The sequence below is a fragment of the Lissotriton vulgaris genome, chromosome 9, assembly GCF_964263255.1.
Source record: "Lissotriton vulgaris chromosome 9, aLisVul1.2, whole genome shotgun sequence".
Lineage (NCBI taxonomy): Eukaryota > Metazoa > Chordata > Amphibia > Caudata > Salamandridae > Lissotriton > Lissotriton vulgaris.
This window is the reverse complement of record NC_141697.1, coordinates 66287657-66307584: the sequence shown is the minus strand read 5'-3', so window position 1 is coordinate 66307584 and position 19928 is coordinate 66287657. Positions and strand designations below refer to the sequence as shown.

Here is a 19928-nt window from a genome sequence, read left to right as displayed (position 1 = left end):
ATTGCAAATCCAGTAAATCTAAAAAGACTCATGATACAAATTTACTTTTCAGATCGTACATGGCTGAATAACAGCAGGAGCATTAAATGCTAGGACGATACATAATTGAGAATTGAAAGCAATACTTCTAGCTTGCATCAGAGTAGACCTTGGTGTTGTTGATTAGCTGGTGTGGTGCTCATGTTGAACCTTGTGTTCAGACATGCCATCACTTGGTTGCTTTCTCCCTCGCGCCCCGTCCTTGCCTCGCGCAGCCGCTGCATAGCGGAGAGCAGGTCACCCAGACCTGCTTGTCAGCTGATGCCCACTCTTAATCTCCTCTGCAGCAAATACTTGAAATCGTACTCCTGATTGAAGGATCTGTTCATGTGCTACAGATAGCAACAATGTGCTCGGGACGAAGTGCCAACAAAGGCTGCATGCACCGGCCCTAGAGCTCAAGTGCATGCTGAGAGGGCCGCTCGCGCCTGCCACAGTCCATCCCCTAATCCTAGGGTTTATCAAAAGCCTGCGTGAGATCCAAAATCATTCACTATTTCAGAGTGTAAAAACATTGTTGTGCTTAAACGTTCTGAACCTGTTGCTTTAGGGCTTTTAGCTGCATTGAATACTACAGTAGTGCTTTTTTTTTTTTTAGAAATCTTCTATGTCTCGGGGGCGTGGCTTGCGCGCCGCTGCAGTATGGCGTGTTGCGCTTGAGCTCCGTGGCGAATTGGTCCCGTCGAGCGTTTTCTCTCCGTTTCCTCTTGCCCTTCTGACCGGGAAAATCATATACCGGCAGCGGAACATGTGGTGACCTCTACGACGCTGTTTTTCCTCTGTTTTAGCCATCGGAAATATGCTTTCTGCTTCAAACCTTACAGGCGCTCGCATTCCTGAAGAGCGGCCGCCATTTTGCCGCGCATGACGTTCCGGTCATCGGACTTCAGAGGCGCCGCCGCGGATACAATCTTGCAGTGTCACAGTGTCCGACTAAGGGTTTCTACACACGACGTCTAAACTGGTAACATTTATGATTTTTTGATGTTACTCTCTTGCTTCTTGGCTGGTTTTTAAGCTGCTTGCAGTCTATTTTTACCTCAAAGTGTTCATGGAGGTGTTCATACCGCTTCACTGAGGTGATTTCTTGCTCAACTATGCTCATACTCGAACTGCTAGACTAGCTTAGTGTGTTTTGAGCGTGAATTGCCTTTTTTTTTACTATATCTGACTATTTTGCGCAACTTTGGTGTTATAGCCTATTCCAGTGGTATTCTGTTAGGCTCCTACTACAACACTGTCAATATGAATCGGTCCTCGAACAACAAAGACTCTAAGGACCCGGGCACATCTTTGAAAAGACTTAAGTCAGTCTCTCCGACGCCTGAATCTCCTCAGGCTGACAATACTTCCACATTGGACACCATTTTGGCGCGCCTGAATGAAGTTCATGATATCGCGCAGTCAACAAAAACTAACACTGACTTATTACAAGTGGAAGTGTCTGCTATCAGGAATGACTTTAAAGCCCTTTCTCTTTGTGTATCAGCGACAGAAACACGAATCAGTTCCGCAGAGGATGGTATGCAAAAGCAATCCAGGTCCCTTTCTCAACTGGAACGCTCTATGGCGGCGATACGCAGAGACCTCACGGAGCAGGAGGATCGCAATAGGAGATCTAATCTGCGTATTTTTGGCCTACCGGAGGACTCAGAGAAATCATCCTCCTCTATGATTGAGTTCTTATCTCATTGGATTCCGGATACACTTCAATTATCTTTCCACAGAGATTTTGAGATTGAAAGAGCACACCGTTTTCCAACGTTCCGTTCTAAGGCAGCCACCCAGCCAAGAGCAATCATTTTTAAGCCCTTACGACATCAACACACTGAGCTGATTCTGTCTCATATGCGCAAGATTAAACAACTCAACTGGGAGGGTCATCGCATATCCATTTCCCAAGACTTTGCCAGAGACACAGTCATAAGACGGAAAGGTTTCTTGAACCTTCGAAAACGTCTCACCGACTTGGGCATTCCTTTCTCCTTTTCTGGTCCATCCAAGTTTCGCATTACATATAAAGGGCGTTCCAGAATCTTCGATGAACCGGCGGACTTGGCAACGTTCTTAGACAACCAGGAGGAAATAGAAATGGAAATTCAAAGAGCATCTTCGCAGGCTCCTGGGGCCTCAGGAACCTGATTTGTTTTTCTCTCTACTTTTGGTTGTGTCTTTTTCTGGATAGATGCCTCCTCTTTTGTTCCAGCTATGTTTACACGTTGATCTACTCCTCTGCTATTGTACGTCTTATCTCTTTTCTCTTCTCCATACTACTCTTGAATCTCTCCTTTTTTCTCGTACCCGTCCTCCTCGTCTTTTTCTCCTGTTTATCCTTCAAGAAGACTTTTTTCAGATCCTTTCAATTTTTTCTTCTTTCTTTCTTTTTTTTTACCCGATGTATCTGGCCTCTTTAGTTTTCGTACCTCTTTATCTTTTCCTTTTTTCTTTCTCTTATCTATTTTTGTTACGGTGTGTTTCATTTATATTGTTGCTGTTTAAACTTACATTTTACCTGCCTTTTTATAGCGAGTGTTTACAGATTTATTGTCTGTAATTAATGAATTATTACTTCTTTCACTAGTTTTTTTTTCTTACATTTGCCTTATACTAGATATCACTATATTATGGCTGTGCAGAATTCTCCTTATTCTTTCCGCTCCTTTTCATCTTCCCTTTTTGTTTCTTCCTTGTCTCTATATGCTGTTCTCATGCACCTCTCTTTTTTCCTTATACAATTCCACTTTATAGTATAATTTTGGAATTACGCCAAATGGAAGACCATCTATTTTTGTGCAGAGGAAATGCCATCTTCCTGTCCACTTTCTTAATTGCGACAATTGTATCAATAATTATAGAGCGGGAAAACAGAATATGCAGAGTGGATGCTCCCGTAACATCTATTTTGCTTAATGGTTGGTCCACTATATTTTTGAATTTCGCCCTTTCTCTGTTATCAATGTTGTCTTCGTTTGTATCCCCTTTTGTTAGATGCCAGGTTTAAATGTATTATCCCTTAATGTTAAGGGTTTGAATCATCCGGTGAAACGATCTAAAATCCTAGATTATTGTAAGTCTCTCTCGGCAGATTTAGTCCTATTTCAAGAATCTAAGATCACTAGTAAAGAAGTGTTATTCTTAAAGAAAGAATGGGTGTCGGATGTGTCTTGTTCGGATGCTTCTGGTAAACGCAATGGTGTGGTTACGTTAGTTTCGAGGAATTCAGGTTTATCAATTCTCTCTTCTGAGCATGATTCTGAGGGTCGCTGGCTCTTATCTAAATTGTCGGATGGACAACATGATTTGTTTGTTATGAATATCTATGCTCCGAATGCTGATGACCCAGCTTTTTGGAAATCCATTGCTAAAAAATTACACGACACCCCACATGCTGGCAATCTCATTGTTGGTGGCGATTTTAACCTACCAATGGACCCTCTATTGGACAGGAATTCTGCATTTCAGTTTCGTCCGCCTAAAGCACACAAACAGATGCTTAACATGTGTTCCATTGCTAACTTGCATGATATTTGGCGTCTCCATAATCCCACTGGCAGTGACTTTTCTTTCTTTTCCTCCCCTCATTCCTCATTCTCTCGTATTGATTATCTCCTAGTTCACTCTTCTCTTGTCTCAGCTTCTTCTTCTCCGCTTATACATCCCATTGTCATCTCTGATCATGCTGCGGTCACTTTTTCGCTATCGTCCTTTGCTCCGAAACAACGTGGTCGCTCCTGGCGACTCAATACGGAAGTGTTACATGACTCTTCCCAGGTGGAAGAATTTTCAACGGATATAAACACTTTTTTCCGTGAAAATGAGGATTCTGTATTTTCTCCAATAACTTTATGGGACTCTTTTAAGTGTACTTTCCGAGGCCAAGTTATTGCATGCATGTCCAAACGTAATTTAGCGATTAAAAAAGAACTTACTTATTTATCTTCTGAAATCAAGACTCTGGAGGCTTCCTTTAGACATACCAAAGATCCGACTACCCTGCAACAAATTAAGCTCCTAAAATACAAATATAATACAATTGTCACTAAAAGAGCTCATATTGGTTTCCAAGCACAAAAGTCCAAAAAGTTACTTTTAAAGAATCGGGCTGGGAAACTTTTGGCGGCTACCTTAAAATTCCAAGATTCTTCCTATAAGTCCTCACAGATCTCTTCTATTAAAGATCATACGGGCTCTAAAAAATTCCAAACTGAGGAAATTCTTTAAGTTTTTCGCGATTTCTATAACAAATTGTATACCCCCTCTAACCAAGCTTCTTTTGACAAGTGCCAAGATTTTTTAAAATCGATTCCGATTCAATCAGTATCAGAAGAAGATCGCTCCACTCTGAATGAACCTATCTCACCTGAGGAAATAGTTTCTGCTATCAAGGCCACCCGTTCGGGGAAAGCACCTGGCCCAGATGGATACCCGATATTATTTTATAAAACCTTTCTCCCGTTGCTTGTTCCTAAGTTACAAGCTGTCTTTGACGCTTTTGTTCGTAATGGTTCTGTTTCTGGTACGGCTGCTGAAGCCACCATAGTAGTGATCCCGAAAGAGGGGAAGGACCATTCGGATCCTAAGAATTTCCGCCCTATTTCGCTTCTCAATATGGAAGCGAAAATTTTTGCTAAAATCCTGGCTAAACGTCTAGAATCTTTTATTCCCAATCTAGTTCATCCCTCCCGAACTGGTTTTGTTAAGGGTAGGTTGGCGAGAGACAATATTCGCACTTTTTGTCATATTATTGGGGCGGCTAAGCGATCCCAACTACCTGCTGCGGCCTTGGCCCTCGATGCGGAGAAGGCCTTCGATAAGGTCTCTTGGCCTTTTCTTCGAGCTGTCTTATGTGCACATAACCTTGGGGAGTCTTTTATTAACATGGTAATGTCTTTATATTCCCAACCTAAAGCTAATATTAGAGTTAATGGTACTACATCTTCTTTTTTTAATCTGTGCCAGGGCACGAGACAAGGATGTCCCTTATCCCCTCTCTTGTTTTTGTTATCTATTGATCCTCTCCTTCGGCTGATTGATTTACACCCTGATATCAAAGGGTTTTCTTTTGGCCCTCACTGTTTTAAAACTGCAGCCTACGCTGACGATGTTCTCATTTTCTCAGATGATATCGCGTTGGCCATTCCTGCTATCTCTGACACCATTTCTTTGTTTTCTAAGGTATCGGGATATACTCTAAACAAGGATAAGACAGAAATGTTCCCTTTAAATGCCTACTGTTTTCCTGCTCATATGGGTCCGGCTGGCTTTAAGTGGCAATCTACCCATCTCAAATATCTAGGCATCTATTTCTGTTCCACGCTACATACCACGGTTGCCTATAATGAATCTCAAACTCTTACTAAAGTTTGTCGTCTTCTGGATACATGGTCTCCAAAACATATCTCATGGTGGGGTCGCCTACAAACCCTTAAAATGATGATCACGCCGATTATCAATTTTGTCTCATCCATGATTCCGATTAAATTATCTGACTCCTTTTTTCGGGAAATCGATGGTATCACCTCCAAATTTTTATGGAGCGGCAAACGTGCTCGGATAGCATATAAACATTTACGTAGACCTTGTGATATGGGGGGTTGTAATTTCCCGGATTGGGAAAAATACCAGACTGCTTTTTTGGCCTCTCAAGGTGCCTTATGGTTTTCTCCCCCAACCCGGCATATTCCTTTATGGCTACTCATAGAACAGGATTTAGCTGCACCTTTACCAATTGCCTCTTTTTGCACTACTTCCACTCTGCATATTCTGTTTTCCCGCTCTATAATTATTGATACAATTGTCGCAATTAAGAAAGTGGACAGGAAGATGGCATTTCCTCTGCACAAAAATAGATGGTCTTCCATTTGGCGTAATTCCAAAATTAAACTTAATATCACTCCCACCCTCATGTCTTACTGGGCTACGAAAGGTGTCTCTCTTGTCCAACATTTGTATAGTGATTCTGGCGAGCCATTACCTTTCTCTACCTTAGCGCTCAAACACTCTCTAACAAATCTAGACTTCTATACCTTTCTTAAAATCAAGGTTGCGGTCTCAAAAACTCGTCTTCACCCCTCCTCCTCCACCATCTCGCTGTTCTGTATTTGGCTCAAAGCGGGTCATGTTGCTTCCCACATATATAGGTTTCTATCCTCTACTTCGCTTCCTGATCAGACGGTTGCTCAGCAAAAATGGTCGCGTCATTTTGATCACAATATTACGGATCATATATCATCCGAAGCTTGGCAATCCATTGGCAAATTGGCGCTCCGTAATAAAATAGCTCCTTCCTTAATACAGTCCAAGTTTTTCTCGATCAATCTACTCCACTGGACACCTGTACGTCTTCATGCCCTCAACCTTAAAGAGGATGACCTCTGCTGGAGTTGTGGCTTGGAGGCGGGTGATTTTCCGCATATGTTCTATAACTGTTCCTTGCTTAAACCTTTCTGGGACCTTATTCAGCAACATTTGTCTCTTATCTTTGATATTGAGCTTCAGCTCTCCTTTCCTTTAGTTATATTAGGTCCCTGGGCTGCGCCTACGCCTCTTCCCCTTGATCCGTTGCAATTACAACTATTAGACCTTCTTTTATCTGTAGCGGTCAAAGTTATCCTTATGGAATGGAAATCTTTCTCGTCTGTCTCATACCATACGTGGTGGGCATGGGTTTCCTTCTTACGCAGTGCTCACACCTCAGTAGATCTAGCACACCTGTCGCCTTCCATCTCTAATGGGGTTTGGGCAACCCTGGATGACTACATGGAACTCTCCTCGAAAGGTGTAGTTCCTCAATTTCCTGTTGTTCTGTCTACTTAATTTTTTGTCTGTAGTTGCGTTACATTGGGTTATTCCTGTGGGATTCCTTCTTCCTTTCTCCCTCTTTCCTGTCCTCTCCTCCCGTTCTTTCTTTCGGCTGCTCTTTTCCTTTCTTTCCTTCTTTCTTCCTTTTGTTCTTCTTATCTTCCCCTGCCCCTATCCTCATCTTAGAGAATGATACGTTCTGCGTTCTGAACATTTAATCCTTTATTAGCTCATATAACTAACTTCATATTGATTGCCTTTTTTCCAATTTTACTTCCATTGAGTTTGGTTACTGATCAATTGTTATCCATGTTTTCATGTTCTACTCATATTGGAATGTATCACCTCTTCGTATTTTGATTACTATTATTTGGATCATTATTTCTCTCAATAAAATCTTGTTGAAATGAAAAAAAAAAAGAAATCTTCTATGTCTCAGCTGTGTGCCAAATAGCAACAAGCATTGGCAAATCATGAGCGAGGTGTGCCTAGAAGGAGTGACCATGTGAGGAGGAGGAAAAATGGAGGAAGCAGAGAAGAGGGAGCAGCAGTCTGATGTGGTGTAACAGCCAGAGCTGCCGAGCTTGAATCTGGGGAACCAGGTTTGAGTCTCGGCGTTTGCTCAAGCATCCTGTGATTGTGTGCAAATCACTTCATCTCCTCTGCCTGAAAATTAAATGTGTCTGTCTGTAATGCAGTAAATTGAATGTCTCCGTCTATGATGCAACTGGTGATCATGTGAAGCGCTCGGATACCTTTGGGTTGAGTCTGCGCTATATAACATAGCAAAAAATTAAATGAAAAAATAAAAAAAGCAGTGTTATGAAGGCCTGGGGGGGGGTCAGCATTAGGAGATCAAGTGGTAGCGAAGCTTCATAAACACCAAAGACTGGCAAACATCACTGCAGATGAAGTAGTGACCATGAGTATTTTCTGAAGTCCGTTCGTGAAGTACACAGAACACTTAACAGAAGCAGAGGCACGCCAGCAAAAAAGGGTGCTCTCAAAATCAAAATAACCTGAAGAGTAAGAGTCCATATAACAGGGGCAGTCCTCGTGGGGGATACAAAAGGAGGGACTACTAAGCTTATTCACCAATCAAAAACGGGCATTTTCAAAGCACAGTAAGAGAAGCCAATTAAAAAGATGAACAGTGCTTAATGCCCATATTCTAGCAACGGCATGTCTCAATGAGACATCACATGTGCTGCCTACGTGAGACCTAAAAATGAAAACTACTTTCTACGTTCTGCTGTTCTCAACAATAGCAATTGGCGTTTACGTGCTTAGGGGTCCAATGAAGATATTTTGAAGGGAACCACGTAAAATAAATGGGCATGAAATCCAAATGGAACTCATTAACATAATAGTTATCCTTCAAATCTGGCATGGATTCAGCTCTCCTGGACCTATGGCTTACGGCTTTTTCTTTTTAATGGGATCAGCACTTATGTGCTAGGAGGAAACCTTTTCCAGCGCAGCCTGAGAAGCCAGAGCTCTGGCATGTGGCCACTGAGGACTTCAGGTGGCTAATGGCCCCTGCTTTTCAGAGCCTGCCAAGGCCTGCAGTTATTGGCTCTGACAAACAAATGTGCACTCTGCCTCTATTCATCAAAGTCTTTGTGGCAAGCAGCAGTGCGACCCGGCCACCTGGTCTGCAATTCAGTGGCCAAGCAGGATTGCCCTGCGCTGGGGACCCTGATGGCTTAAAGATGTTCTCTAGGGCTGTGAGTCCAGGAGAAATAGTTCTCTCCGAAGTGGCAGGAGGTGAGCCTGGGTGCATTAAGCATGTTATAATGGGAGGCAAATTACTGGCCAGTGAGACTGCCCCTATCTGTACTGTGCCTGATGCAGCCAAACACCTAGGGTGCTGCAAAAGCAAAAAGGGACATACTTCGGAGTGCCTTTACTGCATCATATTAACACGGCGTAGCGAAGGTGCACCTGGCGACTAAAGGGCGATGCAGCACGTATCCTGTACCACTGAGTCCAGACGCCCCCGGTTCTCTCTAGACCCAGTTATACGCCTTTGTGTTGAGTAAAGCTGAGGTACGTGGTGACTGAGAATCTGGTAGAACTGGGGCAGTGGGATTGCGCAGCCTTCTTATTTGACTCAGAACATTAAGCACTACAAGTAGCAGAATGCATTGGGAGGCTAGCTGCTGTGCAACATAAAGTGTCAGCGCGCCTTGAAGCTTGCTGCTCGATTCTGAAACACTAATATGAACTGTTGTCTGCCTCATAACTCCGATTAGGAGCCAGGGGTGGTGGAAACCGGGGTGGGATACCGCTGTGCCTGATCACGACTGGCTTATTGTTCCCACATGCATATATATCTTTTTTTTTTCTTCCCCCCGGAATTTTATATAGCGTGAACTTGACCTGAAGGTATCAGAGCGCTTTACATGAGCACCAGTTGCATTACAGACAGACACATTAACTTTTTGCTAGGCACAGGGAGATTAAGTGATGTGCCCAGAATCACAGGATGTTGAGCATCCCTGCCGGGACTCGGACCCGGTTCCCCAGCATATTGGTTGACCGCTCTAGCTGTAAAACCACATCCTATAGTCCTCATTGGTGCAGCAGGTGCAGTGTCACCGGAGCCCAATGCCCTGAGGGCCCATTGAACCCCGACAGTGCTGTATTTTACCACCTATTCAGCAGTGAAAGGGGCCCTTTTCCTTGTTTGCTCCAGGGCTCACGGCATCTTTTCTGCACTGCAGTTTACAGACCTGTATTGAGTGGCAACAGTGACAATGAGGACCGATGTTAATGGCCAGATAAAACAGCCCTTAAAATTGCTAAATGGCGAGGTGGTACGGTCACAGGGGCTGCTCTAGGCTCAAGGTGGCCCTAGGCAGAGAGCGTAGGTGGGGGGCCCCGGAAGAGGGGGTCCGGTCAGGGCGGAGCGCCGAGGCCAGTGAAGAGGGGGGAAGGGTCAGGGCGTTTGGAAGTGGAACAGAGCCGAGGCCGCCAAATCCCTGCCAGGGGCTGCCACGCAAATATGTATCCATCCTCAGAGGAATATTATATTAAGGCTATATAATGGCGCGGCGGCACATGGGGTTTGGTGGCCCTGTGCAGGTGCACAGCTTGCACATGCCTAAGGCCGCCCCTGACGGTCACATGCACAGTTCAGCCCCTGTCCAAGCTCCTACGGCACTGAGGTAGCGTGGATTACCCCCTCTCCCCGCAAAGCCTGCTCTGCCCCAGACACCCCCCTCACCACATAACCATAACATCTCCACCTCCCATTTACCCTCAGCAGAACTGCACCGTTTCTCACGTTAATCGCCGCCAAAAACTGAGATTTGATGGACAGGGTGCAGAGTCCGTGCTGCTGAACCCCCACGAGCTTGGAGGGACCTCTGGGATTTCAAAAGCCCCCCCCCCCTCCCCTGTGCTGCTGGTGGGCCTGTGCGTGTCTAACCCAACCCTGCGCCCCTCACGGTTTCAAGGAACTCGTCTCAAGTGCCTTCTTAATGAAAGCAACAAAATGGATTGGAAAATGGAGGTAATTAGCGCGTCTAATCTGCTGGCTTTGCCCTCGCTTGTTACGGTAATTGCGGTGTTGTTAAAAGCCATTCTTGCGGTCTGCCACCTTGGATTGAAAACACGAGGCGCCTCCAGGCTCCTGCGGGGCCAGCAGGTGTGTGTGTCTTCGTTTGGGGTTTTGTTTGTAGTTGAGAGTCACAGGGCATGTCTTCACAGGAGCTCCCTCGCTGCTGTGTGGACAGACCACCCCGTGGGGCAGAGCTGGGGCCCCACGCATAAAGCGCATTGAGTGAGTAGTTCGTGGCACCACTTAAGAGAGCATATATACTCTTGAAGTTCACGGTGCGTGGCGCTTGTAATGTTTGAGGGGTGAAGGTGTGTTATGGATACGACGCAGGATGCTTAACGGGGTGTCACTGACGAGGGCCAGCGGGTGCCTTGTGGGGTTGCAAGACCATGGATTGTACGGGGTCAGCTGGAGCCTTGTGGGTTTGCAAGACCATGCATTGCACGGGGGGGGGAGCAACTGGGGCATTTTGGGGTCGCAAGAACATGGAATGCACCGGGGCCAGCGGGAGCCTTGTGGGGTCGCAAGACCATGAATGCACGGGGTCATCTGGAGCCTTGTGGGGCTGCAAGAACATGGAATGCACAGGGTCAATTGGAGCCTTGTGGGGCTGCAGGACCATGGATTGCACGGGGCCAACTGCAGCCTTGTGGGGCTGCAAGACCATGGATTGCACGGGGTCACCTGGAGCCTTGTGGGGCTGCAAGACCATGGATTGCACGGGGTCACCTAGAGCCTTGTGGGGCTGCAAGACCATGGATTGCACGGGGTCACCTGGAGCCTTGTGGGGCTGCAAGACCATGGATTGCACGGGGTCACCTGGAGCCTTGTGGGGCTGCAAGAACATGGATTGCACGGGGTCACCTGGAGCCTTGTGGGGCTGCAAGACCATGGATTGCACGGGGTCACCTGGAGCCTTGTGGGGCTGCAAGACCATGGATTGCACGGGGCCAACTGCAGCCTTGTGGGGCTGCAAGACCATGGATTGCACGAGGTCACCTGGAGCCTTGTGGGGCTGCAAGAACATGGAATGCACAGGGTCAATTGGAGTCTTGTGGGGTTACAAGACCATGGATTGCACGGGGCCAACTGCAGCTTTGTGGGGCTGCAAGAACATGGATTGCACGGCGTCACCTGGAGCCTTGTGGGGCTGCAAGACCATGAATTGCACAGGGGCCAACTGGAGCCTGGTGGGGTTGCAAGAACATGGATTGCACGGGGGCAACTGGAGCCTTGTGGGGCTGCAAGACCATGGATTGCACTGGGTCACCTGGAGCCTTGTGGGGCTGCAAGAACATGGATTGCATTTGGACCCGGTCGAAGTCTTGTTAGGCCACTAGTCCATGATCGTCGTCCCAGACAACCTGGCAGAGTTTTGACCCACGATTTGTAATCCGTGATTAACAAGGGGCCCTTCTGGGCACCGGCGTGAGGATTCACTAACTCAATGCTGTGCTAGGTTCACGCCTCAGGCTCCAAGTGGTCCTCGGATTGCTCTCTGCATGTGTGACCCTCGACTGACTTCCGGAATGATGCTAAAGTGATATTGCACTTGAGTGAGGGCAGCCTACACCTGGAAGTGCACTGGGTGACGTGGTGGTGTGTCACACCCGGAAGAAGATGGTATCAATTTCCTGCCTTCAGTCCTCGTGTGTTGCCGTGTGATTGTCCGGCGTCATCCACTGCCCGGAGCTGTCCAGGTGCTGAAAGTTCAGTGAACACTCCACAACCCCAGCGTCCCACCCTTATGATAGATACACTGGAAATGTAGGCTTCCAGGCCTCTTCGACTTTTTGCGTTATTATGTGAAAAAAGCAAATTAAAATGAAGTCGTATAAACGTAAAATTAATGAATGTGTTATTTATGACTAAGTGTTTGTATTATTAAAGTGCATTGCATACAAAAGAGAGTGGTATAGTCTCGTTTCTATGCATATACTTGGAAATGCGTTTACTTTCTGTTAAAAAAATGCTTTCTGAAATGCGCACGAATCCCTGTCGGGTCTGACGCGTGTTCCTTTAGATGCAGCGGGGAGGCCTGGATGTTCGAGGGGTCACGCCACGCGTTCTGTTTTCAACCATAAATTGTTTGTTTTTAGAGTGATACAGAATCCAGCCAGTGAAAGGCGTTGAGATTTGAAAAAAATTTAGACCGTCGCCCTGTGCGCCTTATCTGTGCTTCGGGCGCCTTAGAAAGCTCTTTCAGGTGGAATTCATTCATTCATTAAATCTTTATTTCGACATTTTTCAGTCATAAAAGATTACAGTAAAAACAGTATAGATAAAAAGCATAAAATTAATTAGTTTAAAATGAATTTGTCATGAAATGTACACAGTCACTGTATAAAATCACCCCTGGGCCCCGCTGTAGTAAGAGAGGATCTTTTGGACCACATTGCTAGAAGGAATTTTGAAAGTGCGAAAACTATGTGTGGTGATGTATCTGTCTTAAGAACTCTCAGTGCAACAGAGCATTTATCAAAACCCAAGTTCTTGCATAGGGGTACAAGCCAGTACTTTCTAGCTTTCCTATAGGCAGTGCAAAAGAAGAGCATATGCATTTCATCCTCCTTGGACGCACCACACCCAGGGCAAGATTTGCTCATGGAAGACCACCACTTGCCTCCAAATACCCCTAGCGGTAGTGATACGTGCCTCCAGGTGGAATTGTTTTACATGGCACCCGGGCCCAGCATTTTGGACCGCCATTCAAGGAGTCTCAGTGCATTATTTGCTTACGGGGTAGTTTGTGTTAGTCGGTCACTCAAAGGGGCATCCAGCGGAGAGAAAAACAGATGTTTTCCCAGGTCTGCCTCCCTAACTATCACAAACAACGGGCGCTGTAGAATGTTTGTTTCTCTGATGACGTCAGCTGGGGGTTTGAGATGTATTGTGGCTACATCCACTGATGGCCTTTTAAAGTTTAACAAATGTAGCTAGAGGGTGAGTTTCAAATCACGCACTAATGGATGTGTCCCATCTCACCCCGTCGGTATACTGACGACAATCATAACTTTGCTTTATATAGTGCTTCATACCACGTTTTCGAGCAGTTTCAAAGCACTGTAAATATCCGGCGTGGTCAGGTCAGGTAAACCGAGTACCATTTGATGGTGCTCAGTTTATAACCCCGAGGGGGACTGATGCTTGCGGCCTTTGTCGGGTTGCAAACTGTGGCCCGCAGGTACAGCCAGATGACAGCAGTGAGCGTTTAATTCGCTAATCGGTCTTGGAGATTTTTAAGATGAGAACGATGAATCACTCATCAGCAGCACCATATATGCCAGAGCAGACTTAGAAGTGACGTATTAATCACGCAGAACAGTGCTTTGGGCGCTGCTCCTCGTAGGCACTCCAGGAGAATGGTACGGAGCGAGCCTGTGACAAGGGAGTAGGGCAGTGGTTCTTGGGGGTGTGGCAACACTGACCTATTCACAAGTTTTAAATGCTTCTTTAATTATTCAGTCATTCTCTTTTATTTTACTTTAACCACTTGGATGCTAATGACAAGGGTAACTTGTCATGCACTGCCCATCCATTTCAATGGAAATATCATTATAAGGGTCTGATTCCCTTAGCGTCCAAGTGGTTAATTCCCCATGATTCGTTGTCAGGTGTTTTATTCGATAATTTTTTCTTTTTTCTTTAGCATTGAAGTTGCAATTGACTCCTCAATTTGCACATTGCACTCTGGCACTTTAGTACTGAAGTTGGAACTGGCTGTGTGACTTACTACTTTGTTTGTTCCCTACATATTTGTACACTGCACCTTGGCACTTTAGAATCGAAGCTGCAATTGGTCATGTGATTTGCTAATTTGCTTGCCCCCTGCATATTTGCACATCGCACCCTGCACTTTAGCATTGAAGCTTTAATTAATTATGTGTGATACCCATGTAATATTTTATTGATTAGCTGTAGATCTAAACTTGGTGAAGGATTATGTAACTGACAATGAGAAATACCTAAGCGATAAGCATGTAATATAATCCATGTTTAGTCACAATCTTTTATTAACAATGGATTATTTGAAATGTATGTACTTTTATGGATAACACATATCCGAATAAAGATCATGATTGATTGATCATTTTTTAATTCATTTCTCACGTCATCCTTTGTCTCCTACACCCACTGCTGCAATCAGAAGTGAATACCCGGACTCATTATTAGGGCCACTGGCATTGTGTGATCATGCGAATGACCGTGTCTTTTTTCGCTTGATTATGGATTTCCCACATAATCCATCCTTTGCTGCATAATCTGCAGATTTTACCAAAAATTATGATTTGTTGCTCAAACGGATCAAAAGTTACAAAAAACGTTGCAACATGTGGTGTGTGCAGTGGAAGGGCCTTCGCCAAGGTTCACTGGTCATCTTTCAGTTGCTTATTTCTGTGTTTGGTTCTTAAATTGGTAATATTGAGGGGAAATCTTTGCCCTCACTGGCCATGTATAAAAATGACAAAATAATGAAGTAATATATTAAATGTAACACATTAACCGCATAATTTGCCTTTTCTTAATGTGGTCAACTCAGTGGCATAATTTGGTGCTCCCTTGTACATAATTCCAGTGACTCTGCTCTTTATTCATTCCTTCCCAGAATAATCTTTTCTTTTTCATTCATTACTTCACTCACTTGCTTATGTATGCACTGAGTCACCCATCATGCATTCACCACTCCAACCCTTTCTTCGTTTTCTCATGCTAGGAGTCTTTCATTTCTTGAGCTACCAGTTCTTTTCCTAACTCTCTCTCTCTTTCTTACTTTAAAATTAATCTCCATGGCTAGTAAAGTGGGATTATTTCTCCACCCCGCGTACCTTGGGCACTGGGCCAAGGGCTCCCCTATAAACTCAATTAAACAGTGGTTGTGGCTTTTGGAGTTCGCCATTGGCAGTATTGTTTGCTCAACGTTAGAACTAAAACGGTCCCCGTTTCATGGAGGGGTTCATTGGTGCATCAATGTTTTTTAAAAGGGAGTTTGAACAACCCAAGAAAGTGTAGAACGCATTATTAACTTTCTACCAGGGCTCTTCCGGGGGTGCTTAGAAGTGGGTGGTTGAGTAAAGTTCGCCTCGCTTTATCAATGTGGGGGTGAAACCTTCGGTAAGATACAGGCACGAAGAGCTGTGACTGGACAGGCAGGAGGCTGGAGGGCTGCTTCCTTCACTGCTCACCTGTATTTTTTTTCTTCAGTGACAGATCCCTGTGAAGCACCCCTTACTTAAGGGGGCGGGGGTGGGGTCGCATTTGTATGCCCCCATTCTTACCTCCACAGCTTTCTTTACTTGCTGCACCTTCTATGCATTTACTTCTTTGTTTTTTTATTATGCAGTTTTATATAGCGCAAACATGACCCTGTATCTGGTATCAGAGCTCTTTACATAGCAACAGTTTGCGTTACATTAGGACACATTCACTTTTGTTAGGCAAGGGGAGATTAAGTGATTTGCCCAGAATCACATGATGTTCAGCGTTGTTGCCGAGACTCAAACCCGGTTCCCCAGATTCAAGCTTGACGGCCAACTCCTCTCCCCTTGAAGAAGGAAATAGAGACCTACCTTGGAATAAACTGTAAAAATTGGGGGTTGTGCCTGAATTACTTTGGGCAGACACAGGTCCTATACTGGGAAGGCTGAAGTTGAGGGCTGGCACAGAAGGAACCCAAAGGGAGCCATCAAATGGATGGAGGATTGCAATATCCTTATAATGTATGGCACAGGAAACTTTATTCCTTATAGGTTATAATACATGCTCGCACTCCCACCCTTTACACAAACTGCTTATATCCTTGATGTGGTGCTCTTTCATATAAAAGAGGAAATTTGTAAATGTGAGGAATAACATTAGAGTCTCTAGTTCAAAATTAAACATGCAAAAAGCAGTTAAATGCCATCTAAAAACCAGTCTGAATTAAAAGAATGCTGGGGCTCAGACACATGCTCAGAAACCTGCAGAGAGATAATTACTTAAGGCTTCGAAGAAATAAACATGTTGCCACAATTATTTTCTTTCTGCGGATCACGGTTTCTCTAAAAAAAAAAAAACAGAGCAGAAGAAGGAAAAGTCGCATTTAATTTTTTTTAAATGCACCTTTAATTATGTGCTGTGTCCTGCTTTTCACACTTGCTGCTGGCGCTGGCAGCAGGTGTTGAGACGTCCAAACTTAACTGTAATACGTTATTACAGTTGAGTGCCTACAGGTGACTAGGGTCGTCCCAAGGGTAATGAGGAAATTAGAGACACATTTTTATGCAACGATGGTAGACTCCCATGTATTAAATGAAGAATTATCAAATGTGTGTGTTAAAGTACATATGAAGGCAAATCAAATCCCATTACAGCATCGCCACAAGGAATTGCCAAAGCCAGAAGGTACTAAAACTGCTATATGTTGACTTTGCCAGTGCTTGCTAATATATTGGAACAATTTTAATGAATCCACAGTTAAAATGTTTACTTATTCAACATACACACTCATTCAGACATTCCTTGATTTTTTTACCTTATCCTTTTTAGGTCGAGCTCTCTCGACCTATTGTGACCGAGTTGCTCCTCAAGGGACGTAGATTGGTGCACGAGCGCCGATTGCACATCGTGGACGCGCATCATGCCCCGCCCCCCCCCAGCCGTGCACATCTTTTGCTCCACATTCCACATTCACAGCGGCAGCCTCTCACAATCACGCACACAGCCACACTCACGGAAGCGCGCGCACACACACACACACACACACACACACGCACACACCATACACACCTCACACACAGGTGCCAAGCCCCACTTACCGCCTCAGCCGCCTCTCCTGACTTCTGCTGCCATCCACTCTGAGGGCGCGGGCTTCTCGCAAAGTCGGCAGTCCCGCCCCACGACTGCCGTGAGCGTGCACATCCCGAGACAGGAAGTTCGGGAGAGTGCACGCTCACGGCTTTTTTTTAATGTGCAGATGATCCTTTCACGGCTGTGCAGCTTTACTGCTGCGCGGCCAATGCTTGTTTGGAAAAGTGTTGCACCTGATCCTGGAGTTAGTGCTGAAGGTAATGTATATGCATTTGAGATAAGGCCTCCTAGCTTTGTTTTTATTAGTAGCGTCTAACTATAATTGGCGCAAAAGCGGCTTCAAGAGGGAAATATTTGATTGAGGTACCCGTCCACATACAAGGTAAGATTACAGTATTTAATTGCAAGATGCAGACAGGCCTGGATAATTGGGTCACCCCGTAATGTCCAGGCCCATTCATGGGAGCGTGGCAGTTGTCACCCGATTCCTAGTGGGAGTAGGGACGTCCTTCAAAGTCATCACATCCTTGGACACAGTTGATGGATGTGACATTGCGACCCATGAAAGAAATAGCATTGGCATGAGCCGGGAAGGCCAGAGTCGAGTTGCGTGTGTTCAGCTGTGCATGACAGACGGCAGAGTAGTACTTGTGCTTGTGTTTGGTGTTATTTTAAGAAGTCGTTACTTGAGTGCCACCCCTCCCCCACCTGCCCCTCTCCCCCCCTAGTAGAGCTGCACTGAAGTGAATTAGGCTTGCACCAGGTTCATTCGGTTACGATTGATCGGTTTCCTTGTGTGTAATAAAATGACTTCCCGCACTTCGTTTGTCCTAGCTTTAGCTGAAAAAGTGAGTTGTGTACCTCTGAGTGAGAGTTGTGTGGATCTGAGTGGACATTTTGTCGTTTGAGCTTCCTGATTTCTGTGCTGCATGTTAGCCCTACTTTGTGGCCAGAGTTTGCTTGTGTTTACAGTATTTATTCAGGAAAGGGAAGGGGGCGCAGAAACCATAAACAACATAGAATTGTACATGGTTAAGTCTTATGGTGATGTTATGCACCTCCGGGTTCTCAGTGACATCATTGACAGCTTGAGCTCTTTTCTTGTTTGTTATGCGTTTGGTTATCTAGCCGTAACTATTTATTGTTACCTCGTGCGTTATTTTTATATAGCGCACCTATGTAATATGGCACTTATGTAAAATAGCGCCTCAGTAAAAATCAGTACCACCCAGGCAGTGCATGTAATTCGGGCCCATAAAATCAAAGGAAGCGTTTATGCATTGAAACAAAAAAGTCTACGTTTGAGTTCTGTTTGTTTCAGAAGGTATGCGCAAAATGAAAAAGCGCTATACATTTTTTTTACATATTTTATATAGCGCAAACTCGACCCGAAGGTATTGGAGCGCTTTACACATGCACCGTATTTACATTACACAATCAAGCACGGGGAGATTAAGTGATTTGCACTGAATCACAGGATGTGGTCGCGACCCGAGGCTCGAACGCTGGTTTCCGGCACCTAAGTCGGCCGTTTAGCCGACGAACCACATCCTCTCCCCTTAAATATAAATATATAAAATATAAATATAGTACAAAAGGTGCACTTGGGCGCAGCGAGAGAATTGGACTCGGAAAAAAGTAGTACAGGATTGTTCTTACTGCATAGGACTTGACTTTCACAGAACATAAACAATCCTGGTCATCAGAGGAAACGGTGTTTAGTATTGGGAGCTAACTTGTTAATTCTCTGCAGTTACTGGATGTCACGAGGTTTGTAAAATGGCAGAGTTGCTTTAAATGGTAAACGTGGGCTAGTGTCTTGAGCCCGAGCTGGGAACTTGGAGAGCTGTGGTACAATCGTGGCTTTGCCACTTAGCCGGGCACATCGTGTGATTCTGGGCAGATCACTTCATATCCATGTGCTTGAAACAGTAAAAATTGTGTAAACCAGCGGTGCGATTTGATGTATTCCAAACACACCCTCCTGACCTCCTGGAAGGCAGAAATGGGCCTCCTCTAGTGAATCCCCTTAATGTGACAAAGAGAGGATGTGGCTAAACGGTCAGAGCTACCGACTTTACAGCTTGGGAACCAGGTTAGAGCTTGTTTTTGTATGATCTCGTCAGTAGACAATAAATGAAATATATTACTCTTGCAGACGTGCTCGGTTTTTATAGCCTCAGAGGTTTTCTGACCATCTGATTGCACATCAGGCTGGGTAATTACTACTGTGCACGGCTTGGAAATGTATGTGGAATCAGGCCGCGCGCGATGACTCGGACTTTCATCCTCCTGGGGGCGATACAAGTGAGTAAGTAGCATTTGAGGAGGATGATTCTGAAGCACCTGTTGCTTTAAATGTAGTGACGCCGTTTCCGATCAAACTGGATAAAATTGTATATTGACTGTTTGCAAGTTCTTCACTTGAGGAAATAAAAGGGTATATGCACGAACGTACGTTTGCGTGTGTGTCTGCATGTGTGTAAGAAGAATCTCTAACATACCGACAAATGCATAACTATCTCCAAACCTAATGTACTGGTACTGGATGTATAGTTAGTTTATTAATTGTCAGTTGTGGTTCCAAAACAAGTGAACCGTGACCCCGGCTACCTTTCTTGACCAAACTGTGTGATACTTGGAAAATCGCGGTAGCAGTTACTTGCAATTGGAATAAAATGACTCTGCGACTCTTTGAGTAAGACAATTCCTTGTAAGAGCAACAGAGCTCAGTGGT

The 19928-nt window shown here is 45.0% G+C and overlaps 1 protein-coding gene across 1 annotated transcript in view; it reads left to right on the top strand.

Annotated features, from left to right (window-relative positions):
- The window catches only part of AVEN (apoptosis and caspase activation inhibitor), a 1005515-nt gene that overhangs the window by 107275 nt on the left and 878312 nt on the right, over positions 1-19928 (top strand). The window lies entirely within an intron of this gene.